Source organism: Mus caroli, unplaced genomic scaffold (genome assembly GCF_978045245.1).
Source record: "Mus caroli unplaced genomic scaffold, Mus_caroli_1 scaffold_1, whole genome shotgun sequence".
Classification (NCBI taxonomy): domain Eukaryota; kingdom Metazoa; phylum Chordata; class Mammalia; order Rodentia; family Muridae; genus Mus; species Mus caroli.
Genome location: NW_028227256.1, coordinates 162,593,356 through 162,602,327, shown reverse-complemented (window position 1 = coordinate 162,602,327; position 8,972 = coordinate 162,593,356). Strand labels below are relative to the sequence as shown.

Genomic DNA, 8,972 nt, shown 5'->3' with positions numbered 1-8,972 from the left:
TCTCAGGGGCGGAAGAAAGCAGCTGAGACTGGCTGGAGAAGAGAGAAAATGCATAGTGCCACTTATTTTTGTCAGCGTGAAATTAGGACTGGCCTATTGCCCCTAGGGGAAAACGCTTCGTGTTTCCACTGAACATTCTAGAAAAGCCAGGAGAGAAGGATAGAAAAATTACCTACAAGGTCAGTCAGTAAGTGAAGTGAAGCAATTAAGAGGATCCAGCACAAACCAGTTCGCCCTTTATTTTTCTTGGCAAACTGGCTTTGATGCCCTTGGCTGGCTTTAACCCTGCCGGTCACAGCGGGTTAGAGGAAACTGTATTACCAGAGGTCAAAGTCACGTACCTTGCCAAGTGTGGCTGTTTTTTTGTTTTTTGTTTTTGTTTTAAAAGAAGAAGAGTTCGCTGTCCATGGTGAGATGTTTTCTGTCCTATCTGGGGGCATTTCCTGGCTCCGGTTTCGCCACTAAGGGTATGACCATTTGACAGTTCCTGGGGTTTGGGGGTGAGGAGCAATCTAGTAGCGGTTTGGCTTTTACTGTCTCTCAGGGAGTTTGCATCCAGATCCCAGAGAAGGTGAGCTCACTGCTGTGAGTGCCAGGCTTATGTAAACTGCGGCTCAGAGGCTGCGCAGAGCTGCAGGGGTGGCGGCGGCGCAGTGCAGAGCTCCCACCCAGCACAAGGAGCTGCAGGCGCTGCAATGCTACAGTGCAGAGTCTAGGGGAGCCTGCTGCAGGCGTCCACCAGGACAGTGATGGAGCCCAGAGCCCTGATCCCGCAGTGCCGAGGCATGAGAATAGGGGTGGGGTGGGGTAGGTGGGCGATTACCTTATTGGGGTTTGCTTGACAATGAGTTGGGTGTACAGGGAGCGAGATGATTGAGGACTCGCTGAGTTCATTCTGCAGGAGGAACTGGGCTAGGTCCTTCTGGGCGCGCTGCTGCCCTCTAGGGTTTTGAGTATAGCGACAAGAAATAGGACAAGTCCGGATAATAAAGCTTCAGTTGAACAGGGTACCTGAAGCCCTTTAGGGGGAACTGCAAAGCGGTGTGTGTTTGCGTTTTTTCTGTAAATTCGCACACCTATCACCTCTTCCCCTGACTCTGCTTTTCTGTTGGAGAGGATCAATGTGCGGATTATTTCACCTGGTCTCCGCAAATCTGATGACGTTCTCAGTAGGGCAAAGGCTATCTATCCATACACCTCCGTATTTATCCAAATTAATATAGTTGCGTTCTCTCTCTCTCTCTCTCTCTCTCTCTCTCTCTCTCTCTCTCTCTCTCTCTCTCTCTCTCTCTCTCTCTCTCTCTGCCTTGCCTATGATAATTCGCATAGCCCTGGCCTTGGTATTGGGCAGGGGGCTTGATTTACCACCCACTGCCTAGTCTGCCAAATGACCTTTATCTTTTTCTGGCACTTTCTGTTAAGAAAATGGAGCTGAAGTCGCTATAGCAAATAGCTACTCATATAGCAGCTGCCAATAGTAAGTGGAAATTCTATGCTGAAACACAATTTTCAACAAGGTAAAATCATGACTCACATACAAATACAACATGACTACATGACAGAGATTTTACATAACCCATTAAATAATTAGAGAATAAGTAGGAGGCCAAATGAGTTCAAATTCAAAGCAGAATTATGAAGATTGCACACACACATACATACACACTACTCTATAGTGGAATAAAACACAATGAGATTGCATTTCTATTTTCACAAGGTAAAATCAAATCTGTACCAGACAAAGAGACAGACAAACACCATTTATTTTGTCATTATTTTATTTTTTATTTTTTTTAAAGACAGGATTTCTCTGTAACTCTGGCTGTCTTGGAACTCATGCTGGCTTCGAACTCAGAGATGCATTGGCTTGCCTCTGACTCCTGACTGCCTTAGACCCCTGAGTCATATTTATCCTAACGCATCTAACATATCCAGTCTCCATCATGAAGATTCTGAGCTGTACTCATGCCAATGTATTCTCTCCATCTTGTATTTATAGTCACATCTTCTGTCTCTGTCACGGAACGGCAGAAAATTGTGACTTTGCATTCTGCTTTGACCATAGTTATGACTGCTGAGAATTAGACCAATTAAGACCATTGGCAAAGTTTTCTCCTAGCTTTAAGAAAAACCAACCCATAGCCAACCGAGAGTGTCACTTACAGACTCCTGGGCATGATAGCTTTGCTTAATCGGTGAGCAAACTTCCTTGTTTTGAGATAAGGCAGGCTAGTTTCTCAGTCACCACTGGGAGGACTGGAGGGGAGGGATGGGGGAGGGCAGGCGGGCTCCTGGGTTCCAGCACTGGGAGGTGTGATGAGATTGAGGGAGACCAGGGAGACATAAAGGAAAACACAGTGGGATAAATCAGATATGATTTATGCATGGACAGGCAAGGAGATCTCTTTTCCCTGCTTGGGTCACACAATTAAATCTAATTAATGGAAACTGGTCATAGAGGGAGCTCAGAGCCTATTTTCGGTTGTCATTATCCTAACGCAGCAATCAAAATGCAGATGAGCTATCTCTGTCTCACCCCAGGAGAGAAGCAGGCTTCTTGCTAATGAAGGGAAAATTGTAAATGAATGCCTATCAGGCCTTCCCTGTCCGCGGTGGCTTCTTGGGGATGGCAATACTGGTAGAGAGGTCTGACAGACATTTTGTGTTCTGAACCGGTGCCTTCTTCCAAGAGAGTTCTAATGCTGCCCTAATGCTGTCTTCTCATGCTGCTGGGAGAGAGGCAGGGGGCGGAGGACCCTTTCTCTAGCCATTGGCCCTAACTTGGGCAAAGATGAAGAGCTATGTGGCTTTTTTCAGAGTATAGCCTGCGGGCAGCGGGGGGGAGGGGGTGGGGGGGGGAGAGGTTGTGTTCTTGAACCAGAAAGTGCGCTTCAGGGCGTACAGTTTGGCAGCCCTAGCGATCCATTCTCATTCTGACCTTCAGCCTCAATAATTAGAGTCATCTTATCTAACTAAGCAAGAAAGATCTGGGGCAGTGTGGGATGGAATTAGAAATAACCCACTAGGAGATCCAAAGTCACCCCCAATGGGGATGGCACTGAGCTGTAGCTCAGTGGAGAAGGCTAACTTGCTGGAGGCAGACAGAGGCGTCCTGAGTTGCCTGCTTGTTTGTTTTCTAGACAGAAAATGGTTCCCAACAAACACTCTGACAAACAAATCATGCCTGGATGAAACGGATGCGTACCCCTTCCCAGCAGGGGTGATAAATTAACCACAGCTGGAAGCGGCTGTGGGTTTACCGCTCAGTCTCCATCCAGTCTGTCCTGGGAGTCTCCCTCACCCCTTCTTGCCAACACTGCTACTATATTTAGCTCGTCCAGCATGTGCGCTGTCTATATTTAGTGCCTAAAAGTCAGAGTTCAGTGCACAATTCACCAAGCCATCAGTCATCTTCCATTCCATTCACACATGTAGAAAAATCCTTCCAAGAGACAGTCTTGCTCTCCACTACGGGGTGGAGGGTGAAGGCCGCTGGAAGCCATTCTAAGAATGAAGGATTGAACCCATATGCCAGAGGGGGTTTCCTGCTGTCTCTGGCATGCTGTGCGTGCTTGAGAATGCCAGACCCTGAGTGGAGAGCCAGGGCATGGGTGTGGCTCCAGAGGGCAGAGGGAGGATCGAAGGCAGGAGGACGGAAGCTCGGGAGTGGACAGCAGATTCTACCGTGCTCATTTGGTCCCCACTGATATTGCAGAAAACTGGTCATTGCTCATTACTCCTTTTATGGGAGGCGGTGTGTGGAGGCCCACATTTTCCTACACCTCTGGAAAAGCTCAGGAGAAAGCTTACTGAGTCTATGAAAGAGTAAATGTAATAGCACATTAACAATAAACTGGGCCAAAGAGGAACTCGCCATTCCACTAAGCAGGAGGTGTGACTGCCATTGAGAGAAGTCATGGGGAACATAGCTGTCTTTGACTATCTAGGCCACCAGAGGCCAGGGTCTCCTTTGGGTTGGCTAAGTGGGAACATGAAAGACTAGGGGGATTTCTGAGGATAACAGACAGGATCATAGGATTTCTTCACCTTTGCTGTTCCAAGCACCCAGCTCACAACAGCCTGCAACTCCAGATCTAGGGAATCTGATGCCTTCTTTTGGCCACTTTGGGTGCCTACAATTATGTGTAGACACACATGTGCGTACACACACACACACACACACACACACACACACAGATTGAGTTAGATGGATGTATAGATAGATAGACAGATAGATAGATAGAATTAAAAATAAAATAATAAAATAAAATAAAATAAAATAAAATATTGGGCCAGGAGAGATGACTCAGTGGTTAAGTGCAGCTGCTGCTCTTCCAGACGACCTCGGTTTGAATCCCAGCACCCACGCAGAAGCTCACAACTGTCTATAATTCCATTTCCAGGGAATTCCATTTCCATTTATAATTCCATAATTCCAGGGAATCTGACACTTTCTTCTGATCTTCTTGGGTACCAGACACATACAGTTGTTTCCAGACATACATACAGTCAAAATGTTCATATACATAAAATAAAATAAGTATTTTTTCAATGAAGAAATAGTTTTAAAGTTTACTTTAAAATATGAATATCTTCCAATATTTAACAGGTAAATAAAAATAATGTATTATTCATATGTTTTTGTTATATTTTATTTTTCCAGTAATACTGATTAAAAATATATCTACTTTTACATCTACAACCTACCACTCTTATTTATATTGCTTTATAAGAATTATGGATAAAGATTCCATTTAAAACAATATTTTTTTAAAAAAATGAAATCTTTTAAAAAGTAAGATGAGAGAATTTTTTAAAAAATAAATATTCTTGATGATGAGTACTAAATACAATTCAGAAAATACATGTGAATTTTTTTAATACTTTCATAATTTTACAGTCCAGTCATTGCCTCCCTCCCAGTCTGCCCTCCCACAGTTCCTCATCCTAGTCCCCCTCCCCACTGTCTCCAAGAGGGCGCCCCCTGCCCCTCCCCCAATTAGGGACAGAATTATTGTCCTAGAGAATTTATGACATGTGACTCTAGTACCTAAGTACCACCCAGCAGCCAGGATTTTGGAGTGCCTATAACCTGGTATTACACGATGCAGCTTCTCAAATCTTCGGAGTGGCCAGAACAAGATTATTTTGTTTCTTATCATCAAGATGGTTATTTACAAAAAATGCGTATACTTCTATTAACTTACTTTTATGAGATAAACTTAAACTGTCAGGTTGCAACATTCAAACATAGACACAGACTATGTGTATATGGCACATAGCTTGGCACAGACATGAAGATCAGGACATACAATGCATCCAGCCTTCCCTTTTGGAGGTCGATGTGACTGCATCTTCTCACTCTAATTCTTTAGATCTCACTTTTCCTGTCTAAAAAAGGACCTCACTGTTGCTCATTTAAAAATATTGACCCAACAAAAAGTGCCCTAAAGCACATATCAAACTCTGAATTCTTCCTTGAAGAATTAGGGATTCTTCAAGGAAGGAGGGATGAACTCAGTAAAAAGGACAGCACATGCTCGTGCATTAATTGTGCTATGCAGTACAAAGTAAGTGTCAGGTAAGATAGAGATGGGATAAAGCGTAGTAGCATGAGATAAAATCAGTCATAGTCATACCAGACAGACCCTTGCTTGTGGGTTAATCTTCCTTGGGAGTTTGAGGTTTATCCCAAAGACCGTAAGAAGCTGGCAAGGACCTAAATCAGAGCACCAGAAGCAGAGCAGTCATGGGAAGATAGAGGATTGCACTGGAAACTGAACCCTGGGGGAGATATTAGTGATCCAGTGGCGAAAAACTCAGAGACCACATGGGGCTGGGGTGTGAGCAAGAGAAATAAAGGAAGAAGAATCCACAGATCTTGATGATATGACTGCTCAATTAGACATGACAGTTGTGAGAGAATGAGCAATGAAAATCTCAAAGGCAAGGCTTTGGATTCTGAGAGACTGGATGAGGAGTACTCAATTTGCCAAGACTGTCTTATTAGGATTTTGGACATGTACTTGTACCATGTACCTGATGAAGAGCATCTTGGGGAAACCATTCACCTGCTTATGGCTCCTTATGCTGTGTTAGATTTCCATTGGATTGTCCTCCCAGTGACATGGAAAACATGTGTGTCTTGGAGTAGAGGAGTATATGCAACCTATTGATACCTCGGAAGATCGCTATGGCTAAAGTGTAGCTAATGTGATAAATGAGCAAGGATGGAAGGAAGGAGGTCAGTCTTTTGTCTTTGAAACAACAGGAAAGATGTTAGAGGCTCTGTGATGGTTAGGTATGGGTGTGGGCTGATTATCTGCATATGACTAAGAATACGTCAATCTATATAATGGTGAAAGCTCCCTGATTTAGCCTTATGCACGGAGTGTGCAGAACACTCATTTGAATTCTATTGTTCTCTAGTTTCTTTAGTACTGGGCATGCTCACAGCTGAAAATATTGATTATTTTGTTCCTCATTTTTCAGTATAACGTTGTAAACATGGCCCCGTAATTCTCAATAAAATGGTCCTCTAGGTTTTGAAAAATCACTCTTTGGGAAATGTTGATAATTCTTACTGTACTGGAGATCCCATACTAAATTAGAATGCATACTTCATAGTCATGATATTGAAAAATATATTTAATAAAAGAAAATATATCTAGAATTGAATTATGTTTTGATTGCAATAATGTTTGCTGAGAGCTCACTATGGATTTTAAAGACATTAGGTTATTCAACAGATACAATCTATATCAGAGAAACTTTCAAATCATAACTATTTGTTATCTTTAACATCTTTCTCTATGATGAATTACCCATAGTCCCTGAAACCTTTCTTCCTTTCTGGCTTATTCAAATACATGCCCTGTTTCTGTCTGAAGCTATTTCAGCAGAGCCTCCATGGTCTTCTACTTCCTGAGGTTGAACAATAACTGCCTATCCTCTATCCTCCACCTCTCAGTTTATCTTTCACAGGAAGAATTCTCGCTTGCTTTGTATCTTGTGAATGGATCCCCAGTCAGCTCTAAGCCACAGTCATAGCTACCCTGTTCTTAAATTTCTGCCCATGGCCACATTTCTGCCTCCCTTTAATGACCTCAGATTAACTCTTCTAACATTAAGACTCCTGGTCGCACCACCTCTCCCATTTATGCTTGTTATGGGGATAACCACTTTTGCCTGTTCACATGTAGTGAAGAACTTGGAATTTTCTCTGAGATGGGAAGTTAGTGAGGGCTTAAAAACAGGAATGCTAGGATGTTACTTACATTTCTTTAAGGTTACTCTGGAAGCTGAGAGTGGGTACAAACACGAGGCCAGCAAGGATGCTCTAAAATAGTATTGATGGGATTATGGCTGCTCAGACTGAGGTGATGAAGGTGGTGAGAAGTGATTAGGTTTGTGGGATGTTTTGAAGATCAGTTGATGAGATTTGCAAGTGGAGTAGAGTTTGAGTATGAAAGAGGATACAAGGGTGATGGCTAAATCTGAACGAAGGGAGAAAAGTAATGTGTGCCATTTTTTTTGTGCCAGGCCATCACATAGAAAACAAAAAACAAAAACAAAACTGAAACCCCGAAGCCCTGAGATTATGTTGCTGACCTATCACAAATAGTAAGAATATTGGATTTTACTCTGTGTGGCATGTGATGAACAAGGGTTTCTGGGCAGAGGAATAACATGGTCCAACTTACATTTTAGAAGATCATTCTGACTGCTGTCCAGTAAATGGTCTGTGAACATGGTTAGAAAGAAAGAGGTGAGATCGACAGCCTTAAAGTAACATAGGAAAGAGATAGTGGTGGGTGGAACTAGGTTGGTAGGAGTGAAATAGCAAGATGTAGTCATGCTCTGGATGTTGGAGAGAGAATCTTTGCTGCTATGGAAAAAAGGGGGAGATGAGAAGTCATAAATTACTCCAAAATTTTAACTTGAGCATCTGGAAGAATGGAGCTACAACTCACTGGTATCTATAAGTATCTATAAGATGAGCAGGTTTGAGGGCCACAGATTAAGAATTCATGATTTTTGGTATGGTAATTCTGATACACCTTTACAAGTTCAGGTGTAGTCATTGATAGTTTATTCATCAAGATGTGGCTGGATGAATGATTAGAACTGAGCTATAAATCAGAACCTTATTAGAACAAATGTAGTGTTTAAATCCACGAGAAAAGAAGACCATGAAGGGAGTAAGCTTACACGCTGAAGACCCAGACAACAAGTCCTGGCCTTGTCTACATTTAGATGATGATGATATAAATAGGAATCAATAGAGACTGGGAAAGAGCAGCTAACAGAGTAGGTAGAGAACCGAGCAAGAATGATGGTCCAGGAAACAAACCCAGCCACTTAAGGACTAAAACCATAACCCCCAGGGTCAAATGACAAGTCTAGATCAAGCAAGATAAAGTATGAGGATTTGTCTTGTAATGTGTGCATGTGCAGGTGGAGGGAAAGAGAAGGAACAGAAGATATCGAAGAGAGACACCTTCTGATAGTCTTTATTGGAGAACAAAGACATGGCGGAGGAGCCAGAGGTAGCAATGAAGTTAAGGCATGGAGTTTGCACCCTGATAAACAGTATGCTTGTTTGCTCATAGGAAAGAGATCAACCATCAGATGGAACAATGTCTCCGAGGAGGCAACGGGAGATGGTTACCTCAATACAAATATAGGTTGGCTTTAGCTAGAAGTATAGAGGGTCATACACTGTAGTATGAAGATCAGCCTGCTCATGTAGATGGAGCTGTGGGAAGACTGGTAAGTGGGAGTGCAGGGAAGCTACTTTCTTGATGGTTTCTAATTTCTAGGGGAACCAGAAGCTGGGTCAAGAGCTGACTATGAGCTAGGCATCGCAGAGACTTGAAGCAGAAAGTGCTGTCAGGACAGAGGGAGAGGGAGGGATCTGAGTTGAGATGGAGGGGCCCCACTCATGGACAGTGACTGCAGTTAGCCTGCTG

The 8,972-nt window shown here is 43.1% G+C and overlaps 1 long non-coding RNA gene across 1 annotated transcript in view; it reads left to right on the top strand.

Moving 5' to 3' along the window:
• Positions 1-212: 212 nt before the first annotated feature.
• The window catches only part of LOC147006186 (uncharacterized), a 95,655-nt gene continuing 86,895 nt past the window's right edge, over positions 213-8,972 (top strand). Inside the window, exon 1 of the long non-coding RNA XR_015048309.1 lies at positions 213-467. This is a non-coding gene — a long non-coding RNA (uncharacterized LOC147006186). The remainder of the gene's footprint in view (positions 468-8,972) is intronic.